This window comes from Suricata suricatta, chromosome 11 (genome assembly GCF_006229205.1).
Source record: "Suricata suricatta isolate VVHF042 chromosome 11, meerkat_22Aug2017_6uvM2_HiC, whole genome shotgun sequence".
NCBI lineage: Eukaryota > Metazoa > Chordata > Mammalia > Carnivora > Herpestidae > Suricata > Suricata suricatta.
The window spans coordinates 17724893-17748527 of record NC_043710.1 but is presented as its reverse complement, the minus strand read 5'-3'; the positions used below and the strand labels follow the sequence as shown (position 1 = coordinate 17748527).

The 23635-nt window shown below is 55.6% G+C and overlaps 1 long non-coding RNA gene across 3 annotated transcripts; it reads left to right on the top strand.

The window, feature by feature from the left end:
• The first annotated feature begins 21620 nt into the window (after nt 1-21620).
• On the top strand, nt 21621-23227 carry LOC115272319. 3 transcript variants are annotated; one of them, XR_003900356.1, is made up of 4 exons: nt 21621-21815; nt 22381-22473; nt 22601-22740; nt 23076-23227. It is a non-coding gene; the product is annotated as an uncharacterized LOC115272319 (long non-coding RNA). The 3 variants fall into 3 exon arrangements; XR_003900355.1 differs by lacking the exon at nt 23076-23227 and having other exon boundaries at nt 22601-23044; XR_003900357.1 differs by lacking the exon at nt 23076-23227 and having other exon boundaries at nt 21787-21815; nt 22276-22473; nt 22601-23044.
• Nucleotides 23228-23635: the final 408 nt, after the last annotated feature.

The window sequence follows — 23635 nt, the reverse complement described above, 5'->3', positions numbered from 1 at the left end:
AGGGCAGGGCCAGGCGGGACTGCGCGCGGCGTCCTGCGCGGCCGGGGTTTACCCGAGTCTGGCGGCCCGCGCTGGTCCCTCCTCTCGGTCCCGCGCGCAAGCCAATGGCGCGCCGTCCCCTCCCACGCGCCGGCTGCCTCGCCCCCGAGGGTGGCCGCCGGGCGGGAGGGGGAGAGGGGTTGGGGCGACTGGGCTCCGGGGCTCCCCAGCAGAGGCTTTCCCAGGGACTGCCTGTGGGGGGCGCGCTCACGCCCCGGGAGAAGGCGCTGGAGAGTCAAAGCCAAGGGCCCGCGGCGGCGCCCAAGAAGACTTTTTTTGGCAAGTTCTGAAGAAGGCGCCCCTTTCGTGAGACTATCAACACCCCCATAGGTTGGCAAACCACGCTGTCTTAAATATCCTTGGGGTATCCCCTGGGGCCTAGGCCAGTGTCTAAAATGGAAAGGACTGCTTTGGCTGGTGGATACCCAAGTGTGTAGGGAACACAGTGACAACAATGGTCACCATCTGCTGAGCGCCTGCTCCGTGCCAGGCACCGTGTGCGCAAGGAGTTACAAGCATTAACTCAACCGATCCTCACAACAGCCTATGAGAGCTGAATGATGAATCCCATTTTATAGATGATGGTCCTTGACCTAGCCTCCCCCATTCTCTCCCTCTCCAAATGACGCCCCTCTCCCCCGCCCTTATACATCCATCTCCTTCATCCTCCTAAGACCCGGCCTCCGCGATGTTGTGGTAAATTGCACTGTAACAGGACTAAGGTCTTATCTGGGGCTCCTGGACACCTGGCGGGGGCGCATGGGTCAGATCTTATATCTCTGCACATCCTGTGGGGACAAGGGAGGGTGATGAGTGTGATTCGGGGGTCTCTAGGAGCCTGTCAACCTAAAAGAACCAGGCTCCTACAAAAGATGCCCACCCACCCCCACCCAATTTCTGGCTCATTTCGACTCCCTGTGACCAGTAATGTGCTTCCCACCCCAAATCTCACCACCCTGCAGTCTCCTTCTAAGAAAAATGCCTGCATCTCTTCATTTTAATCTGATGGGAGTGGGGGGTGGGGTGGGGAGAGAAAGTCAAGGCTGATGACATATTCCATTTCATGAGATGAGTAAATAGAGCAGACAGAAGTGAGTCCCTGGTCTGTAGCTAGATGGGCGTTCTGACTCCAGGTTCCGAGCTCTTTCTGCACCAGGTCCTGAAGGGTTAATCAAGAAGGCTCTGGGACTAGACTGCTGGTTTGAGCCCCGGCCCAGCCATTTGGCAAGTTACTTAACCTCTACCTGGCTTATTTCCTCCACCTACAAAATGGGGGTGACCAAGAGTAGGAACTACCCCGGTAGCTATGGGACAGCATCAGTGTACACTTATTGAGCACTAACTGTTTGCCAAGCAGACTCTCACCTGCTCTCCCCAGAGCTAGAACTGGGCCAGAGAGGCTGTGCCCTTCACATGGAAGTAAATGGGATGGCGCCTGGTTTATAGCGAGCTCTCGGTGATGGTGAGCTGTCCTGATTACCAAGGAAATGACTGTGATCCGGAGCCACCTCTCTGGCGCACGGTGCCACCCTCCCCGCTCCCAGCCCAAACACCCAGCCAGTGATGGTCGATAATGAATAGATAAATGAGTGAATGAATGGATAGAACTACAGATTGAGATTGTTCCTAAGTGTGTTGGGTGAAGCACAGACCCAAGGTCCACCTGACTTGAGGCTCAATAGTAGTCTTTCCAACAACTCAGAGTCCCAACTCGCTGCCTTAACAGAGCTGGCTCAAGCTGGGGTGATGAATTCATTTATTGCCTCTTCTGTCTTCCCAGCATGCAAGGTTCTGGGCTGCTACAGGGTGGGCACTGCCTTGCAAGTGTGCAGTGTCACCTCTGATTGTCCCCTCTTGACATGGAGACACTAGCAGTGCTGCCCTTGGTGTGATCACTGTAGATACCCAAGAGCCTTATATCAACAGGAGGAATTTTGTAACAATCACCCCAGGATCTTCAACATGTAAGCTGCTGCCCGAGTAGTAGTGAGTACCCTGTCACTAGAAGCATGCAAGCAGAATTTTGGGAAGAGTTAACGAGGGGTGCTAGAGGAGGGATTCACACCTTACGGGGCATAGGATGTGGATGACCTTTGAGCTCTGGGTGTCTTGATTCTGTCTTGTTTCCCAAGCCCATCTGTGGGGAGCCTGGGAGCATAGGTTGTCCCCCCATCTTCATGATGGAGGCAGTGTTGGCTGGGCCCTTCCTGTGTAACAGGCAAGGTTCTGGGTGCTGGGCTCTGGGGGTAACCAGGACCCAGTAACTGCCCCTGGGGAGCTCATAGCTCTTACGAGACAGACGCACACACACTGCAATGAAGACAGCTCACAGTAACTGGCAAAGGGCTTGGCAGGCAAGAGGAGAAGGCAGAAGCCCCCATTACCCCAGGCACCTACAGTCCCTAAAGCGCCCATCGGAAGCTCCTGCTTTCTTCCTTCCTACAGAGTTTTCCAAAGTGATGTGCATCTAGTTCAGAAATGTTCCTTCCACTGGCATTCTGCTCTTCACTTCCCTGTTACCTCATCTTTACACTGGGCACAAAAAAATTCACGTTGCTGGGCCGTTGTGAGGCAGAAACGGACATTCGGAAAGTGCTCCCCACATCTAGGAGCAGGTGCTTCGGCCTGCTGACAAAGAGACATAGTCTTTATTTGCCGTGCAGGAGAAGGGGCGTTCCGGCCTGGCTCTCCTCCTAACTAGCTGTCTGAGAAGTGGAAATGCAAAAATACCCGCCTCCGGGAGCTCATCACTGTCAAGTGAGGGATTAGAGGAGAAAGAGTCGCAGGCTGGAAACGCTGACTCCTATTACTATCGTGCTTCCTGGGTTTCTCGTTGTGAAACTGTCCACGAGCGCCAGGAGGGTGGAGTAGGGTGGGCTTGGAGTTGGGGAGGCAGCCAGCTGGGGCAGGGTCACTCCCCTCCAGCCTCCCACTGGAGCCTGGGAGCAGCTGGGACTCAGGCTGCCTGCCCTGGTCACCCTCTGTAGGGGTGACAGCACCATGGTGCCTGTGTCCGTGTAGGCACACGCGTGCGGACCTGTGCGGATGGGAGGCATGTGGGCGGGTGTGTGCCTGGAGGGTGGCGTGGGCACAGGAAACGCCTGTGTCTGTGGCCAGAAATCACTTGTGGATTGTGAATCCCCGGGGAGGAATGCATAGGCAACTGGATTTCAAAGACTCAGTGGAGAGACAGGTGCAGACACCCGGGGAGGGGGAGGAAAACGGCTGGGGGAATGCCCATTGGGCCTAGTCTTTGGGGCTGAGGCCTGGTGACTGGGTTCAGCAGTGACCCCCTCCCTGGGGTTGGGGGGTGGGGTACAGAGAGGAAGAGAACGTTGTCAGAGGCCCTTGTGGTTGAGGACGGGGGTTTTAGAGCTGATGGGCCTGGGTTCACATCCTAGTTATGGATCACGGACCAGTGCTTTCATTTCTCTGAGCCTCAGTTCCCTGATGTGCAAAATGGGAAGCAGGGCAGAGTCCACATGCTGTGGGTATTGGGGGGTTAACAGAGAGGACCCATGTTAAGCGCCTTAGCAGGGACCAGGCACTATTGTTGACATTAGCGGCGGCCCAGAGGAAGAGAGGGAGAGGGTGCAGGTGCTGGCATTTTGTAAACCATACAAGGGAGCTCTGAGGTAAGCGAATTGTCAAGCCACCGTTAGGTACAGTGGCCATGAGGAGTGCCATTTTGGTCCAAGATCGGAGGGCCATTGACCCAGGGAGTGAGGCAGAGGAGCTAGGCTTTCATAACGCCTCCCTCTTCCCCTTCCTGGTTCCCTCACTTCCTCCAGATTTTCCTTTCCGGTTACAGAGCATGCCTAGCAAGAAGACCTCCTCCGGAGGCGTCTTTACACTGCTGGTGGGGCATACCTCCGGACCCGGACCGGAGGAGGACCCGCTGTGGGATCAGGCACTCCGAAGCCGTCCCCCCACTCACAATGCTGCCTGGCCCCTCCCCCAGCCTGGGGAGACTGGCCTGGCCTCCTTCCCTCCACCCTCCCTCGTATGAATCATCCTCGCTGCCATCAACCACGCTGTTGGCTGTGGCAGCTCCTCACCTGGGGGAGAGACAGCCCATCAGGATGGGGGTGGGACAGCTGGTGGGGGGAAGGCCCCCACAGATCACAGCCAGCCCTTTCCTGCTTCCAGTAGGGGCCGAGCTCCAGAGAGCAGGTTGGAGCGGGACTTGGGACTTGGAGCATCCTGGATTTAGGCACAAGGCCCTGGTTTTCTGCGAACTAGCTCTGGGGTCTTACGCAGGTTTCTCAGGAAAATCATGATGACCTTCAGGGTACTTGGCGGATTAAGTGAGACTCTTTGCAGGTTCAGTCCTGAGCTCAGGGCCTGGCTCCCAGTAAGTGCTCAATAAATATTTTTGGACTCCTGCCCTGAATGAACACGTGGAAATGACAGTGAGGAGGGGGAGGGGGTACATGTGGCTATCTGCAGGTAAGGCATCCTACACCAGCTTCGAGAGCCAGGGGGGTGTCTGGGGGCGTTGGATCCTAGCCCCGGGACACCCCCAAACTCAGGATGGAGTGTGGACCACCCCTTGCAGGCATAGCTGACACTTTTGCAAATCAAACAAGAGCCTTGGGCCGGGTCAGACTCTCCCGTACTGAGTCCCGACAGAAAAAAGAATTGCAATGTGGGTAGGCGGCAGCAGATTGGAGACCCCAGGACTGTGAAACCCACAGCAGCCACGCTGTGCTGTGAGATCAGGGCTTTGGATTCTGGGTGTCCAGGTAAGGCTGTGGCCAGTGCCTCACCAGTCTCCAGCCCCAGGGGACACTGGGCCACCTGGGTACCACCCCCAGAGGGTTATCATTGTCTCAATAGATAGCCTCTGGGCACTGACTGTGTGCCAGGCACTGGTCTAGGCACATTATGTGTACTTAATAATCTCAGGAGGTTGGTACCATTCATTATTAGCCCCATTTTATAGATGAGGAAACTAAGGCCCACTGAGTTCCATCATTTACCCAAGACCACACCCTAGAACACACTGAGGCCCAGTGCCCCAAATGGCTCAGACTGCCCTGTGGACCTGGGTAAGGATGACCCTTCCTCCTGCAGGGCAGTGCCCCCACCTTATCCCCAGTGTAGTCATTCACTGTTGGGACGCAGGCATAAATGGCCAGCGGATTCTAATCCATAAAAGTCCCTTTGGAGAAGCTGTTCTCAAAGCAGAGTTACAAGGAACACGACAGAAATGCAGTTCTGGCCCCACTTCAGACAACAAACTCTAGAGGGAGGGGAGGGAGCCCCCCCCCCTCGTGGCGGCAATCTGCCTGCCCACAGGTTGACTCCGATCAGAGCTAAAGTCCAGGAAGCAAGGCTTTAGAGTTTGCGAAGTGTATTCTCCGAAACGACGCTTCGGAATTCTTCGGCTTCTGCAGGTAAAGCTAACTAACGAGTTTGCCAGATTTCCCGTCCGGGAAGTAGAAGCGACGGGCCTGGAAACCACGGCGGGTTGGTTCCGGAATAATTCCGTTCTCGTTCTGGGGACCAGAATGCCCGCCCTGGCAAGGAGGGGGAGGGGCTCCGAGTCGAGGGGCTGCAGGGCTGCGGGGGTGGGGCGGGATGGGGGCGGGACCAAAGGAGCGGGCCGCGTTTGTTGTTGCATCCTGGGTTCCCCAGTCTAAGCGAAGAAAGCCCAGCCTGCCATTTTGAGTGATCGGATTATTAATACTCCGGGGCCGCTGCCGAGGCGGATCGTGGCCACAAAGGCGGTCGGGCCGCCGCGCACCGACGACATCGTTACGTAACTGCTCCGGGGAGCAGCGCTGGGCGCGCGCCCGGGCCGCACTTAGCTGGGGGTTCCGGGCGGGCGAGCGGAGGACGCACCTGCAGCTGGCAGCCGGTTAACCCCTGCGTGGCTGGCTGCCGCCCTCCGCTCCTGGTAGGAGGGCGCTCAGGGGTGGATCCCCTGTCCTTGGGACCCCCGGAGGTTGAGCTGGGGACTTCCCCTCCCCCACTCACCACTGCCTCCCCCTCGTCCCACCCTCACTCTGAGCTGAGAGAGAAAAGCTGCACACGGTGGAGAGCCTGTGGATACAAGACGCGGGGCTTGTGTATCTAGCTCATCTGTGTGAAGTGACCCATTTTAAAGATGGAGACTTGAGGCCCAGAAAGGGTTGGCTTCATGCACCAAGGATTCCAGCCCACGACCCTGTCAGCTCCAAAGCCCACGTTTTTGCCCTCGCACTCCACGCAGGTCTTTATAACCACCACGGATCGGTTGGTGGCTCGGTTTTCCCATCTGGGGTCAGCGTGCCAGGATGCTGTTGAGGGGCTGGAAAGTTCTGTGTGCATCTTGGCGTCAGCGCTCACAGAAGGGGGTTGGCTCAGGCAGTGCTACCCCTGGTGTCCACTGAGTACGTGATGCCGAGGACACGCCACGGCTGTTACGGTTGGGTGGGGATGAGCACTTCCAGGCCAGGAGCCTGAGAACCAAGCGGTGCCACACCCCCAAACATGTGGGTGCTTCCTCCCTACTGGACTCCACCCAGGCTGGGCCGTCCTGCCCACCATGCAGGTGTCAGCTCTGGGAAGTCCGTCCCAGCACCCCCACTCCGCCCCGCCCCCTGCATCAGGGACCCTCCAGGGCTGTCTCTTCCAACCCTCCAGCACTTGGTGACAGTTCCTGACACACTGCGTTCTGAGGCTATTGTTGCCTCTGTCCCCAATAGGCCATGTACTTCGGGACTGTGGTTCTGCATCTGCTCATCCTAAGAATTGTCACCAGGCCTAGGACACACTAGGCCTCTGGGTAAATGGGAGGTGACGTGTACAGCCCTCAGGGGCGTTTATTGCTTCATGGCGGTCTTCCAACCCAGGCCATAGAACTCCACACACCTGCCAGGGTCTCTGCCAGCTCCTGGCTGTGTGGTCTTAGCTCACTTTCAGAGCCTCTCTGGGCCTCTATTTGCCCTTTAGTAACAGGGATAACAGCAACCCCATGCTCGCCAGGTTAGTTAGTGTTTATTGAACACTTACTATATATATGCTGAGGACTTCTCGGACTGTACACGGCAGACTTGACGAGGTGGGGGCTGTTATGGAGAGAAGCTCTCACCAAATGACTGGCTGATAAGGGGCAGAGCCTGGATTCAAACCCTGGTCCGTATCTCCTAGGTTTCTAATCTCCAACTCAGGATTATTCTGACGATTAGATGAGAAATAATTAAGGAGCAGCATACAGCAGGCGCTCATCGGTATCTCTGCACCTTCACTTGAAAGGTCCCAGGGAGCTCTCCTTTTGGCCTTCAGTCCTCCCTGTCATCCTCACAGACCCCAGGACATCCTGGGAGCCTCTTGCTGGGGGCGGGGGTGGGGCTGGAGGAGGGGGTTGAGGGAAAGCCTTGGCAGAAGACTTTGTGCTGGCTTCTGAGTATGAATAAATTATTGTTTTATGTCCTTATATAAGGAGAGGGTGAGATGTGCATTTGCCAATCGAAGCATGTTGAACTACAGCTTGTCTGTGTTTTGCCAATTGCTAACATGTGTTTTCAGCCCCAGGCAGGACAGAGAAGCCACTGTGCCCAGCGGCACCCACCGCCCCACTGGGGGAACAGCCTCTGACCTCCGCCCCCTGCCAGGCCTGTAGAGAGTAGGGACCAATGCGGCCACTGAGGCAGGGAGGGAGGTCCTGTGAGCTTCCTCCAGGCCATGGGAACCTGGCAGGACTCTCCACCTCTCTGGGCCTCAGTTTACACAGCTGACACGGGGCCTTGTACTGGGGCCGTGTCTGCTTCACACGGTGAGACACAGTGCTTCGGGGGCTCTTTGTACTGACAAGTAGTAATGTTTGTTGTCCTTCTGGTGGATATTGAGGGCGGGAAGTCACCCCACTCCTTCTTGCCCCTCCTGGGCCTCTGCACTTCACCTGTTACCACCTGCCCTAACCTGCCACCCAGCCAGCCTCACCCAAGCCATTGACCCCTCCCTCGGGGACAGCTGTCTTTCCTCCTTACTGGGCCCCCCAGCTCTCAGCTGTGCCTCCTACAAGTCAATCTTTCCAGGAGAGCTTTGAAAACGTTGACCAGTGATCGGGAAACACGGCTTTCTCTCTCATTTAGGATAAAATCTGGACTCGTCACTAGAGATGGCGTGGTGCCTCTTCCTTTTCTCCTGGCCACACCGAGTCCACCTTCCCAGTTCTTGTATCCCCTGAGCATTTCCACCCCCGGCCCCTGCACATGCTGTTCCCTCCGCCTACAGTGCTCGTCCCCTCAGGCCTTCACCAGGCTGCCCCTCTCTCACCCCTGGTGTCAGAGACCTTCCTGGGTTACCAAGCCACTCCACCGCTTCACCCTGATTCATGCCCTTAGAGCATGTGTCGCATGGAAGTTCTGCCTTCTAGAACATACCCCCTTTGAGGACAGAAGTGTTATCTACCTCATTCACCACTGTATTCCCAGCACCTTACTCTACATATCATATAAGCTGAGGCAGTGGAAGAATAATCACTACTAATTATGACATATGGAGCAGGGTCACAGGGCATTGCAGTACACAGCCTGTGCAACAGTACATGGCAGCCAAGGGTAAAGGCCATCCTAGATCTGCCGCTTTATTTTGCAAGATTTGTAATACACTTTAAATTGTTGCAGCCAAAAACAACGAGGGAATAAATGCATACATATGCACATACACACATATGTAAAATGAGTGATAAGTGGAACTCCATTTTTACCTCAGAGAAACTTGCGATCTGGTGGAGGAGACAGACGGAGCCAGATACTGCTCCAAGTTGCCCTCTTGTGCACCACTCTGTCTGCTCCCTGGACTTGTCCTGTGTGCTGTTCCCTCTTCCAGGACTTTCTTCCCCTGTCGTGCCCTGGTCTGCAGGTGCCGGCTCTTGCTCATGCTTTTCCCATCTCAGTTCATGTCTTCTCGACACCTTTCCCAACCACCCTATGTGCCTTCCCCCAACTCTAATCCAAGGTTGGCCCACAGAGATGCCCCCCTTCCCAGCCTGCTGACCCCCAGCAGTGCCCTCAGGACATCATAGTAGTTTGGATTTGGCGGCAAGTTCTAAGGGCCTGGGGTTGGCTGAGTTACTTCCAGATGAGACTGTCTGTTGGCACCACAGTGCTGGCCCGAGGGGGTGCCTGAGAAGTGGGGGGGAGCGGGTCAGGGAGAGACTGAGAGCAGAGGTGGGTGTGGCTGCTCTGGCCCTGAATCAGAACCCCCTCCCATGCCTGGAACCTCTGAACTCCTGCCTCCAGACCCCCACCCTGCTTTCCTCGCCCCACCAGGGGTCCAGGGCAGCCTGGAAGATGGTGAGAAATCCCACAGCCACCCTGGCCTCTCTGTCCAGCCTTCCTGCTCCCTCTCCTTTGCTCTCTTTTCCTTCTGCTTTGCGTCAAGCTCAGTCCGCTCCCCCAAGCTGGTAAATGCAAATCAAAAAGAGAGAGAAAGAAAAGAGGGGGCGCGCTCCAGGGACATGTGCTTCCATGCGGGGCCAGTGGGAGGAGGTGGGCATGGAGGGGTGACCAGCAGGTTCACGGCTTAGTGGGGGGTGGGGATGGGGTCTCAAGAAAGTCTTCCTAGAAACACTGACATTTAACTGAGTCAGGAAGGATGAATAGGAGCTATGGAAAGTGCTGGAGTGATGGAAAGTCAGAGGTGACATCTGGTCCCAGCCTCTCATTTTACATGTAGGGAAACTGAGGCTCCCAGAGGGCTACGGGATTTGCTCAAAGCCATGCACACATTAGTAGCAGAGCCCAAATTAGAATCTGAGTGGCTTGATTCCTGTTCCAGTGCTCTTTCTTGTGATGTCAAACTAGCTCGTAGGGACAGTAAGGACGGGGCATTGAATGCTTCCTGAGTCAGGCTCGGGGCTGAATGCCTTATGCCTATATATGCTGTTTCTCTTCATCTGTGGATAATCCTGCAGAGTGGGATGAGGATCAAGTCCCTGCTTTACCCGAGTGAGGTCCAGGGAGGTTAAATGCCTTACAAGGCACCCAGCATAGCCAGCTTTTTGCAGCCTCTGCAGCCCCTCCCAGCTTCTCCGTTTCCAGCACCATCTAACACCAGGGTCCCCAGAGCAGAGAGGGGCTTCTGGGCTGTATCCCTGGGAGGCTTGTCTTGCTCTCTCCTCTCTGAAGAGGGTTAGGTGGGGACCCCTTCCCCAGAGGGGTAAGGAGGGAGCCTTGGGCTTTCCTTCAAAGCAACCCCCCCTCCCTTCCAGGAAGAGAAGCCATATGGTCAAGGAGAGAAGAGGCACACGTTTCAAGTCCCCATTCACAAGTCTGCCTCTCTAGGGCCCCTCCCGGAAATGCAGGCTCCCCGATGGGTGCCTTCCAGCTTCAAGAGAGGAAATCTGGAGGGACAGAAGGAGCCAGGGAGGGACCAGGCGGCCCAGGGAGAGAGGAGACTCAGCAGCCAACGGGCTCCTGGCCCAGACAGCACGCTGAGTGGGGCATGGTACGCTGAGCAGTCTCAGGAAGTGGGGATCTTGCTCTGGGCACCACAGAAGCAGGGCCACAAATCAAATGAATTCCAAGAATGTAATCTTTTTTAAATGCACCAAAGTGCTATTGTCATGATCAGCTTTCCTTGCAGTTATTTTAGAGTTTGGTGCTGATTTTATTTAGGACTGCGCTGGGGATAAGGGGAGACATCACCATCTTTCCAGGGCTGGGGGGTTTTAAGTGTTATAGCTGGGGGGAAGGAGTGACAGAGATGACCTCAGGGCCATTCTTACCCTCCCCTGGGAAGATGTCCGTGGGGGTGTGGGGAGGACCAGTGACTATTGTCTGGAAGTCTTGACCTAACAAGTCATATATTCAGTACCAAGCTTGGCTCTATGTGAAATTTACTCTAGGAAACTGCACGCCTTTGGGGCCTCCAGGTCTTCTCCAGTGGAATGGGGCTAGGGTCACCTGTCTTGCCTGAGTCTTAGGTGGGGGGGTCACCTGTCTTGTCTGAGTCTCAGAGCTTCAACTGCCATTCAGGCTCAATACAGAGGACAGAATGGCAGCCCCTGTGAGACCTGGGCACCTTCTGGGAAGCTGACAGAGAATTCGATTCGCAGGCCCTTCCCCAGACCTCCTGGGTCAGGATCCAACACCCGCCCCCAGCCCCTTCGGAGAGCCTGGTGCTCTCACAGCTTGAAGACTAGCAGGAGGTCGCGGGCACTCACCATGACAATTCAAGTCCCAGGCAGGAGCTCATGTCCTCTGAGGAGCGGTGAGGCCTCAGGCAGGTGTCTGGTGACTCCCGTGTGGACCCAGGGGGCTGGCTTCGTGGCATCTGAGGGCCTAGCCCTCTCTGAATGGTTGGAGGAGGGGTGGGTTGGAGGAGGGGTGGGCTGGGCAGCACGAGGTGGGGAGGGTGCTGTGCATGGCAACAGGGGCTCAGTGAGGTAGGGGTGCAGCGCCTGAAATCGGGTGCTGGCCAGTTCTGTAAGAGAAGGGCAGACGCCCCCCCCCCACCCCCACCTCCAGCTGGGCCTCAGGGCGCTCTGTCTATGCAGAGGGATGGCAAGCAGGCCATCTGCTCAGACAGGGGTGGGGGCAGGGGGTAGGCACAGGCGGGGAGCGCTGAAAGGGCTCTCTGTTGGGACCCAGTGTGGAACAGATGGCCTGGGGGGCCTGCTGGCAGGTGAGGGGGCGGAAGGAGGCCAGACCCGCCCCTCCCCCTGTGCCAAGTCCCTCTTCCTGGGAGAGGAGGACCCCACAAGCCTCTCTTGGTCACAGCAGCCAGGAAGAACCTGGTTTAAGGGGGATTAGTGGACCCGAGCAGCAGGAGGGCCCTGAGAAATGGTGGCACCTGCAGCCTCAGCTGGAGCCAGGACAGCATCCCCTGGGGACAGAAGCGGCTAGAGGAGCCAAAGGAGCTCAGAGGCCACCCTCCCCCACCCCCCTGTGTAAACCTTTACCACCGATTTTGCCGATGGGGAAACTGAGGCCTAGGAAAGGGCAGAGGCTTCACCGCACATCAGCCAGCAAGTCGGTGACAGAGCTGGGAGAGGTCCTGGTTCTGAGTTACAGGCTCTTCCCACCACACCCCCTGCCTCCCCCTCCTCTGGAAAGCCCCGCCCTCCTCCCTTCCCAGCCTGCCTCCTCGGCCCTGGCCCTGGCCAGCCACCTGTGACGGCTCCTGCCCTTCCTCCTGCAAATCCCGCAAGACCCAAACCAAGCACCCACCTTCTGGAAATCTTGCAGCCCATCCACGGAGCCTAAGCGTCCTGAATGGGAGGCCCATACCCTGCCGGCTTTGGGTCAAGGCCAATCCCTTCACTGTAAAGAAGTAACTGAGCCCTGAAGAAGGAAGGATGTATAGAAACGGTCCCCACCACCTCCTCCCCCCTCCATCTCCTGGGCTTCGGTTTTCCTTAAAAGTATAATAAAAACACCTTCACTTCACAGAGACCATCAAGGAATCTAGTAAAACAAGGGTCCCTTTGGGCCCCTTTCGGCAAAGGAGATATTTTCTCCTGCTTCATCTCCAGTCTTTTCCCACAGGGTCATGTTTCGTTTCCTTTCAGAAGCAGGCACTGAGCAGGAGGCTGGGCCGGTGGCCACAAGCAGCCACACCTGCAGACACCTGGCGACACTGGCGAGATGGGTGATTGAGCCCCTATGTGCCAGCTGGTCACGGGGTGGGGGGGGGGGAGCTCTGCGGATGCCTCAGGACTGCTGCTGGCCGGAAGCAGGGGGACCTGGGAGGGGGAGGAGGGGGAGGGGGAAGGGGGAAGGGAGGAGGGGGAAGAGCTCTCCTAAAGTAGGAGAGACCCTGGTGTGGTCCTAACTCCACCATTTACTACCTGTGTGAGCTGGGATAGTCTCTAAGCCGCATCTGTGCCTCCCTGACCAGCCTGTGGGGACGTCCCAAGAGGGAGCCAGGAGGATCATATAAGCACAGACTCTGTTACCCAGAGAGGGTGTAGTAAGGCCTTCGCCCCGCCCCTTCACAGAGGCCCAGCCCAGGTGACAGCACCCCTGCCCTCAACAACCACACAGCATCCTGGACCACTCAGTCCATTTACCCAAGAGAACCCTGATTTGTCTCCTCACCTGTGTTTCCGGCGGGCTCCCTGTCCTGACCTTCCTGTGTGTCTTTAGGTATAACCCCAGCCCTCTCTGATGCTCCAGGTTCTCAGCCCTCCAGGAGAAAGGTGGACACGTCTGTCTCCATTGCCTTTGCCACCCCCTGGAACACCACTCCGGGCTACCTCTAAGCACCTTAGACAGGTACCCCCAGCTTCCCTGCTGTAAGGGAGGCTAGAGTCCACGGCCCAGGAGGTGGGAGGCTGCTTCCCCATATCCAGGAGCTTCGAGCTCTGGCCAAGAGATGAGTCTAGTCCAAGAGAGCATTTGTAGATCCCTTCATAGCTGACTCATTCATTTCATTACTCATTCATTTATTGAGCACCTACAGTCTACCAGGCTCTGGGGATACAGCAGTGGAGGAAGCAGACATGGGTCCTCCCTGGTGGTCCCCAAGCTCATCACGGAGTGGAGGAGATAGCAGAGTCCACAAACAGATGTACATAGTGACGGAATATGATTCATGCCTTCTCGGGACTGATGGGGGAAGAGGGTGTTCTTGAGACAAGGGGCTGCCCCTGGCCTCTCTGAGCAGTGACGCTAGAACTGAGACCTGAAAGATAAAAGGAAGCCAGCCAGGAGTCATATTGGGCAGAGGTGCAGGACCAGGCCAAGGAGCTCAGGAGCCCCACCCCCGCCCCCTGCCCCTGGCTGATGCATCATGGGACAGGAGGAGGGGAGGACGGGGGCCAGGGGAGGTAGGAGAAGCAGCCAGACCAGTAAGAAGCTTTATTTTCCCCCGAAGACCCATGGAAAGCAAGGGAGAGGCAGTGGCTCGATCACATCCACATTTTCCACACTTTCATAAGCTCATACTGGCTACTGTTTGCAGGAGAGATTGGTTAAGAAGTGAGGGGGACAGTGAGGAGCTGGACACAGAAGTCTCCAAGGCAGTGTGACAAGAGGTGTGCAGGGTAGCTCTGGGAGGGGAAAGGAATACTTCAACATTGTTATTTCTGTTTCCGCTTTACCCAAAACAAAGGCGGGGGGTGGAAAATTAAATTGTACCCGTATTTATAGATTGACGCTGCATGTCCATATTTGGTCTTTATGTCTAATGTTACTCCCGGGACCACACAGAGAGGCTTGCTGCCTGCCCGTTGTCCTTGTTTTCAGCATTTTGAAGAATTTTTCTCTTCACGTGAGTCCAATTCAGTAGCTTTATAGATTATAATACTGTTCAACTGAGTTTTCACCAAACGAGGGACTTCAAAAGAGCAGGAAATAAAGGGGGAAAAAGGAAAGTAAGAAAACACTGAACAAAACGTAAGCGCGCACAAGGTGTATTTATGGGCGCTTCACCCCCCGGGGCATCCGCTCAAACAGCCGAGGGTGAAGCAGAGACAAAAGTCTAATAAGAAAGCAGTCCCCACATTTCACAAAGGAGTAAGAAGACAATTTGAACTAAGACTTAATATCTACCAGTATAACTAAGGAGCCTAACCTTCAATATAGCTTTTGGCTTTGAGATCTTAGTTAACGATGACATAAAACTGTCTCCCACTATTAAAACGTTGAAGGGACACCTGGGTAGCCCAGTTAGTTAAGCATCCAACTCTTGATTTCAGCTCAAGTCATTATCTCATGGTTCTTGAGATTGAGCCCTGAGTTGGGGTCTGTGCTGGCAGTGCGAAGCCTGCTTGGGATATTCTTTCTCTTTCTCTCTCTCTCTCTCCCCCTCCCCAGCTCCTGCATGCATCTCTTTCTCAAAAATAAGTAAACATTGAAAAAAAATTTTTAAATACTATTTTACTCTAATGTAATTTACTGTTTAATTTATATGTGTGTGTTTGATAACATTCATAATATGTTACATAATAATACATGGTTATTATTTGTAAAGGAAAGATCATGTTGAGTAATATATAGATTGAGTAAAGTGTATATTGGCTAAATGTATTTATACTTATTGTTCTCCTAAGGGCCTGGGCACACTTAGTGAAGGTGCCTGCCTGCACAGTGTGGGCTTCCTGGAGGAGGCGGCCGTCCGGGAGGTGCCTGCTGTGGGGGAGGGGAGGGGACCCTCTCCTGGTACTCCTCGGGTCCCCATCACCATCCATGCTGTCTGTCCAGCTCACCCCAGGACGGAGACTGGGAGAAACACTCTCCCCCATCCAGGCTTTTGTCTGGGGAGGCTTTTATTTTTTAACTCCCCAAATGAAACACAAGTTCATTCCCTTAAAGGGTAAACGGCAGATCCTGGCAAGACTTTCCGATCATTTATTCACTGGCCAGTAATAGAAAAGAACACACATCCTGGTGGGAGGAGAGGGCCTTTCTGGTGCCTGCACAGGGGGCCGAGCCCCAGAGGCCTGGGGCTTGGCCCCTGCAAGGTAGCCTGCCTGCCACGTCCACACAGAGACCCACTTTCCTGGCCTGTTCTTACTGGGCACACCACTTCTGAGTATTTTTCTTTACCACATCCTGGAAAGGTGTTGATAATGCATGCCATGGGTACGGAGGGTCTGCTGTGTGCTGGCCCCAGGCCCCTTGCACTTCCTACATGTGATTGAGACTCTCTCCTAGGAGCGCAGGATCAGGCAGGCAGTCCCTCTGCGGCAGGTGCCTCCCTGCCCCTCCCGCTGCTTTGGGGTTCAAGGTCCTCTGAGGGCCTAGTACACTGGCCGCTGCTTTGTCTGCCCCTCCCCCACACACCAGGGGCTGGCTGCAGGCCAAGCGAGTCTCTCAGCCCCAAGTGGCTTCGAGACCTCTGGCTTGAGGGTCAGAACACCAGGCTCCCTCACATCCAGTTCCCCTCAACAACCCTTTTCCCAAAAAGGTCTTCGCAACCCCCAGAGGTCCTTGAAGGCCCTGAGATGCCCTAAATTGGGCCATCCGGCTGCCTGCCTCCCTTCTGCTCAGAGATCCCTGTCTGTTTCTCATGTCACCACCGTCCAGCCAGAAAACTCCCCAGAGCATGTCCCCACCCCTGTTCCCAGGCAGCAGTTTCCATGTTGTTGGCACCAGTGCACGTTTATTAATAAAATGATCAAAGTAACTAAATACTTTGGCAGCTCTTAAAGTTTGCCAGAGGCATTCAGAATGCCCAGTGGCACCAGAGGGCGGAGACCAGCCCCGGAGAGGAAGTCTGGGGGGACAGCCAATGGGGCATGTGTCCCTGGCCGTTGGTGAGGGGCTGTTGGTCCCTTCCAGAATCCACACAGCACTATCTTGGCTCCAGTGGCTTTGGGGAAAGGCCGCACAATGCGTGGCCCGAAACGGTTGCTTCAAGAGTCTTGCTCAAGAGAGTGCCTCCCGCCCTCCTCCCTGAAGAGAGGGCCCAGCCCTAGGAGGCAGAAGAGAGTGGGAAGCATTCTTTGTGTAAATAATGCTAGTTTAGGGACCCACATCTACATTCAAATCCTGCCTCCGCCCCTTACTGGCTGGGGGACTTTTGCCAAATCACCTGACCCAGGTCCCTGCTTCTGAATCACCAGGGGATGCTACACTGCCCATGCATCGCCCGGCTCATCCTAGACTCATGGAGCCGTCCCCTGCGGACTCCGGCCCAGAACCTGATTTATCACATGCTGCCCGTGTGCCCTTGCCTGTGGTCATGTCCGCACTCAGGGGCCACCAATTTCACATCTGAGTTTTCCTTGCCCAACTACCTCCCTCTCCCGCTGCTGCCCTCACTCCACAACCAGGAGCAAGATGAAAAAAAGGACAATAGTTCCTGCCTTTCAAGGTCAGCGTGAAGCTTAAATTGATGAACACACATCATTAATACCCACATCCAGCTAGCGTTCGCTGAGACGGCTTCTGTATGAGCTCATTTAAACCTCATCAGACTCCCAGAAGCCAGCACATCATGAACGTCATCGCACAGATGAGGAGAATGAAGCTCAGAGATGTTAAGTAATTGGCCCAAGGCTGCACAGATGGAGTGGCCAAGATCCATGTAAACTGTGTGGCTTGGTGCCTGGGACACTGGTGGTTTGTTTAAAAAAAGGGGGGGGGGCGGGGGTTCAGATCAGTTGCTCAGTCTTTGGGAGAGGCATGTTATCCCTGTTCTGTAACTCGGAACATTCTGCCTTGGCCCCTGGTTAACCCAACCAAAAGGATCTCCCTACAGACCCGTCCCGACTGCCCAGCTGTGTGGCCAGCCCTGGCCGCCGTCCCATCACTGCATCTCCGGGCCATGAGGAGAATCCTGGAGGCAGGCTCTGGCACGCTGGCTCTGGCAGCAAGTACACCCACTCCGGCTCACGACTGTTCCACCCCGGAGCCGTGGGGGCTCTCTCACCAGGAGAGAGGAAAAGTGCTTTATGCTTCCTCAGCTCATGCCCGTGCATTCAAGTTCACAAATGGTGCTTTTCTTAGACCAGCACATCATTTCTGCTGCAAGCGTAGATTTGACATGGGAGAGGAAGGAAAGAACTTGTGTTAAGTCAGGCATCGAAGTAGGACTCAAGCGTGTTTTCTCGTTTCATCTTCCCAGTTGCCTTGCTCTTGAACATCACCCCTATTTGGCAGCTGAAAGAAATTGAGACCCAAGTTCAACCTTCCAGGAAACCCATGCTCCCTCTCTTGTGCGACAGCCTCACATTGTCAGTCCTGGCCCTGTGATTGTCAGGGTGCGGGTGAGGGGGCAGGTCTGGCTAAGTAACCAGAAGTTTCAGTGCTCTGTGTGGGGCTGGACACACAGGCTCCGAGGGCTTCAACACCGCTCTGCCACTCTGGGCCAATGTCACCAGCTTGCTTCACCTTCCTGTCCTTCAGTCTCTTACTCTTATTCTTGGCTCATTATTACCAAAACACTGGTATCTTCTCCACAGGGTCATTGTAAAGATTAAATGAAGTAGCAAGTGCCAAGGGCTATGTCCAGTGCCTGGAATATAGGAACTCCTCAATATATAGTAGATAATAATGATCATTATAAGGGGGAAAGTATTATGAATTCTATTCTTGGGATAGAGCTTTAGCTGATGACATATGAATTGCTTGAAAAGGAGGGTCAGTGGAACATTAAGAAAGCATGGGCATTTGGCAGGGGTGAGGGTGGGGAGGAGAGAAGACCAGAGTGGATGCACAGATGGGCTGCTGGCCATGGCTGATTTGGGGGAGCTGAAGACCCTCCATCTAGAGGGACTCCTCCCTGCCCATACCCAAGGGCGGGTGCGGGGTGGTACCTCTCCACCGGCCCTAGCTGTGGGTGATGAGACTCAGGTTGGACACAGGACCCGATCTGGGCCAGTCCATTCTCTCTCCCACACATTTGGATCTGAGAAGGGGAAGAGAGGGAAAGACCCAGCCATTTGGTCTTTCACGTGGCTGGGCCAAAGCCAGAAGAGTGGACACAGTTGCTCTGGGCAGCCATGGCCCCCCAGGCATGAAAGGCCCTGCTTGGCAAAGAGAGAGTGGAATGAAGCCAGCTGGCAGAGAGGAGCCCAGAGGAGGAGAGAGGGCCAGTGCCAGTGGGTCGCAGCCCCAGCTCCTGTCTCCCCAGACCCGGCCCTTCCCGCCAGCCCTGGGTGGGCAGTCCTGCCTCATAAACAAGTCTCCGCTGTTTGCTGAGCCCAGCTTGAGTGGGTTTCTTGATAAAACTCTGGAGCCCAGCTAGTCCGGCCCCACCGCCCTCCAGGCCAGAACACCAGAAGCGGCCCCCATCCTCCAGGCCTCCCTCCTCAGGGGGCTTCAAAAGGGGGAATACAGAGACTCGACTGTTGGGTCTCCCCAGATTCTGGGGGCAGAGCCGGGGCTCTGGAAGCTGGAGGTCAGCTGCTGAGGTTGGGGGCTGCTCCCCAGCTAAGTACAGGGGCAGTGGCCTGAGCTCACGCTGGCTTTGGTCTGTGTTGTTTCGAGTCATTTCCGAAAACGAGCGCTCGCTATGGATGCTTAATAATAACCTAACCATGGTTGACGTTTATTCTGCTCTTTGGTTTTTTTATTTGTTTTCTTTTTTTTTTTATATAAGTTTTTCCAATTTATTTTTGAGACAGAGAGAAAGCACAAGCTGGGGAGGGGCAGAGAGAGAGGGAGACGGGCACTGAAGCAGGCTCCATGCCGACAGCAGAGAGCCTGATGTGGGGGCCCGAGCTCAGGAGCTGTGAGCGGTGACCTAAGCTGAAGTGGGACGCTTAGGCGACTGAGCCCCCCAGGCGGCCCTGAGTGCGCTCTCCGGCTGTCAGATCGCCCTGTCACCAGTCTGGCAGGCTTTCCTGGGTCTCCCCATCAGGCCACCTGGGTCTCCGGCTCGGCTGTCTTGCTCTAAGTAGGTCGCGTACAAGGCCAGTGCATGTGCTTTAGCATAAGGTCCCTGCCACCTTGTCCCCCTTTGTACAAGGGACGTGGGACATCTCGAGGATGTTTTAAAGATCTTGTGATTCTTGGTACCGGAGAGCTCAGCACAAGGCCTGGCAGGTAGTAAAATCCCCAAAAGCACTCCTTCCTGGGACTTGGTTTGTTTCACGCACGTCTGTCTTCCTCGTGGGACTGTGCTTTGAAGAGAGGCACGCGGTGCTTTATGGCAGCCACCTCGTCTCTAGCAGTGCCCAGCATGAACACCCACTCCATCACCGACTATGCCTTTTGGATCCATGAGTTTCTCGAAGTGTCCCAACAGCAGGTGGCCTTGATAGGGCCGCATTCTACCTGGGTCCTCAGTGGGATTTGAACCCACATCTCGCTGAGTCTAAGCCCAGGCTGGTCTCTGTTTTGCCAGTTTGTCTCTCTGCTAGAGGTTCGATGAGTCCCATGCTCACTGGAGATGAGACAAGCCGTGGGCCTGGTGGGCCACTGGAGAATGCACACGACCCGGCAGTGGCCGGGGTTTCTCGGTCAGGCCCTGAACAGGGGGCAGGGTGGGGGGGACGGGGGGGTGGCGCACACGGAGGCCTTTCCTGGATGCAGCCCGGACCTGGCCCCTCCCCCCAACTGGCCAGGAAGCACTTTGCTGAGTTGTGGGAGTTCGGTGCACAAAGTTTCAGACGTGTCTGGACCTATGAGGTCCTCAAGCTCATCCACCCACATATGGCCCCAGCTCAAGTCTCAGGTACCACTCCGTCCTCGGCCGGGGCCCTGTGCAGGTCTGTTTCAGCTGTGCTTTCGGCCCCTTGGGAGCCCTGCTGTCTCTCTAGTTCAATCCTGAGCCTGATTCTCAGCACCGGGTCCCCTCTGGTCGCGGGAGGAGGGAGTCTCTTCAAACAGGGCTGTGTTGGGTTGGGTCTTCATTGCACGCCCATGGCTGACACTTGGTATTGCCTTTCTGGAAGATCATGACGGAAGCTAAGAGAAGCCAGCCGACCCCACATGCCTTATCATTATCACTGTCCCTGTGCCGTTCATATGCCAGAGCTCTCACAGACCCTAGTCCTTCATCCAGTGCCCCCGCCTGCTACCAGAGGGACGGTCCCCATAAATGTGACACTTGTACGCTGAAGCTTGTCAGTGTCTCCCATCCCACCACGACAGGGGCCTCCCTGCATCTCACCGTGGACCCCAGTTCCAGAACGCCACCCCGTGGTGCTGCTCCCAGCACGACTCCAGTGCCAACGTCCCTGGCCCAGGGTCCCCTCCTCAGCAGAACCTGATGCAAGCACATGTGAGCCGGGAGTTTATTTTGGAGATGATCCCAGGGAGCAGAGACAAGTGACGGACACAACCGAACAAAGAAGAAAAGCAGAAAAGCCCACATCACAATACATCTTCAGGTCAGTGCTGTGAGTGGCTGGGGCTCAGGGCGGCCAGGACCCTCTGAACCATGTAGAGAAGGACCCTAGGGCTTGGCGGCCAGATGACAGATTGACAGAAGCATCCATCCATCAGCTCCCATGCCCCGCTGCTGAGAGGTTGCTGGCCCAGTGGAAGCTAACTGCCCCCAGTATGTCCTCATGCTAAGTATGCTCCTGTCAGCAGTCCATGTTGGGCACTGCATAAACCCCAGGGCAGGAAAAGAAAAAGGCCTTACGCTCTCATGAGGCGAGATGCTGGCGGTGCAGAGTGAGTTGAAGCCCGCACGGAAGTGTTTGCCACAGCGAGGCTGGAAATAGTGATGCCGCCGGGCGCCAGGGAGGCTGTGAATGCGCTCTCGAGCCAGACTGTCTGGGTTCAAATCCTTTCGCTGTGCTTCATTTTCCTCCCCTTATAAAAGGGAGAGTCCTAAAAGGGAAATATCCTATATCGGGTTGAAGACCCAATAGAAGAGTGACTTCTGCTATCCCCACTTTTCAGCTGAGGAAACCGAGATGTAATTTTGGAAGGATGAGGGAGGGGACCGGGTGGGGGAGGGAGAGTTCATCTAGATGCCCCTCAAGCCTCCAGGGAAGGCTCGGTGCACAGCTCACAGGAAAGCCTGGTGTTTCTGGGAAGAGACCCTCTCCCTCTTGGCCTTTCGACACCCATGTCCCCTGTCATGTGAGGGGCCTCAGGAGGGGAAGCCAGAGCTCTTCCTGCCCCTAAAAGGGTATTTGCGCTTCCTCTGCTCCAGCTAAAGGGTCTGCAGTTTCCTTGTGATGTAACAGCGGTTGCTATGGAGACCAGGTTGCTGTAAATGTCAGTCTGGGGCCACAGTGATCAGCCTCCCAGCCTGGTGCAGGGAGAGAGGGAAGTGAGGCTCCCTGGGGGGCTCTCATAAGTGCCTGTGCCCGTGACCCAGACGCACGGACACACGCATGGGGCGCAGCCAGCAGTCCCCCCACACGTCCCCCCCGCCCACCCCGCTGCGACAGTCTGTGTTTGGGGAGAAACAACCCAGGCAGCCGGGAGCAGGTGACACATAGCGCACAGCAGTCACGGTCCCCTCCCACTCCTTCGGGAAGAAAGGTGCTGTTCCGCAGGTGGCATGGCCTCCAGAGCGTCCCCATGGCAACACTGAGGTCAGACCTCACTGCGCTGGGCTAACCTCGCTCCGGGGGCCACTGGACGCAGGCTGAGCTGCCGCTGCCACCAGGGGAAATGGAAAAGCTGTGAAGAGGCTGCCCAGGAAAACGAACCTGGCCTCTTCTGGGTTTTCTAGCCAGGACGCTGCTGGATCTGGCCTGGTTTTTCCAAGGCCCCCAGGAAGTGGCTTTCTGGCCTCCGAAGAAGGCAGGCAGCCTCCCTGGAAAGGGCTCCTGTCACCCTCTAGCCATGGGTCCCAGGGCAGGGGACTCTGAGACCTGCACGCAGGGAGAGTCTTCTGGGAGGGGATGGGAAGAGGCAGGGGGTGCAACTGTCTGTTCTTCTCTAGATTCCAGTGGGGATCTGCCCCCTCTATACTCTGCTGGGCCTTGCCCCCTCCCAGACTGCCCCCTCCCCCCACTGCTGGTTCACTCCACCTGCCGTCTTCCCTCAGCCCAGAGCCTCAGCTCTTTGTAGAAGACAGTTACTTCTTACCTGGACCTTGACCTTGAAGCTGAGGCCCTTCATGCTGCTGTAGGACAAGCTGGTGAGGAGAAAGAACCACAGAACCATCCTGGGGGCAAAGCTAAAACCCCCCAGGCCTGGAATGGACTGAGCCTTTCCTTGACCTCTGGCCTTGTCCCGTCCCCTGACTAAGACACTTGTGTTCTCAGGGTTGTTGTGAAGGCAGGCTGGTTCACACCCTTCTTCTGGATTCGTCCCACACCCGCCTGGACCCCCACAGGCCCTTACTTCTGTGCACCTGCTAAGCCATCTGTTGCTTCACTTGGGCCCCTCCCTCCCCCCCCCCAAGGTTGGTGGTATTTCTACACCTTCTCTTGCTGGCTCAGTGGATGCGTCTGAGTAAAGGAACTCCAGACCCTTCTCCACCTGCAGCTTCCAGAGAGGAGGACAGGACTGCCAAAAGCCCCCCGCTGGCCCCATGCTGGGATCCCTGCCGGGCACTTCACACCCATTATTCTATAAGCTGTCAGGGAGGTGTCACCAGTCCCACTGTAGGGACAAAACGGGCGGGGACCCACAGAAGTAAGCTGACCTGTTTGAAGTCAGGTTGTAAGGACTGTTATCACTTATTAAAAGCCTTTCCTTTCGGTTGAGTTTCATACCACAATGTTTTGTGTGCACTAGGTCACTAGCGAAGAGGAAGTCAAGAGCATGAACTCTGGGGCCAGCCTGCCTGGGATGGAGTCCTGCCTCCGCCCCTCAAAGCCGTGTGCAGCATCATGTTATATGTCAATTATACGTCACTTTTTTAAAATAGCTGTGTGGCCTTGAGCAAATCCTGTAACCCTTTCTGTGCCTCTAAGTCCTCATCTGTAAACTAAGAGGATAACGATGCCTCCCCTCACAGGATTATCCTGAGGATTAAATGAGCAATAAATGTGCTTATAGCAGTGCCCAGCACAGACTAAGTCCTACACAAATAGTGCTCACTCAAAATGAAAAGTGAGATAAAGAAAAGGAGGTGAGGGGTCAAGAAAGCTTCGCGTCATCTTTTTGGGTAGAGTACTACCAGACGCACGGTTGTCTCTTAGGAGGTAGACAGGCTCAGAGAGGTGCGTTAACATATGTCAAGTCACACAGGATTAAAGCCTGAGGATCAGGCCCTGAAGCTCTGCTGGGGTCCTGCCACAGTCCCCTGCTGGAGAGGACAGTGGAGATCCTGCTGGGGGTGAGAAGTAAGGTCC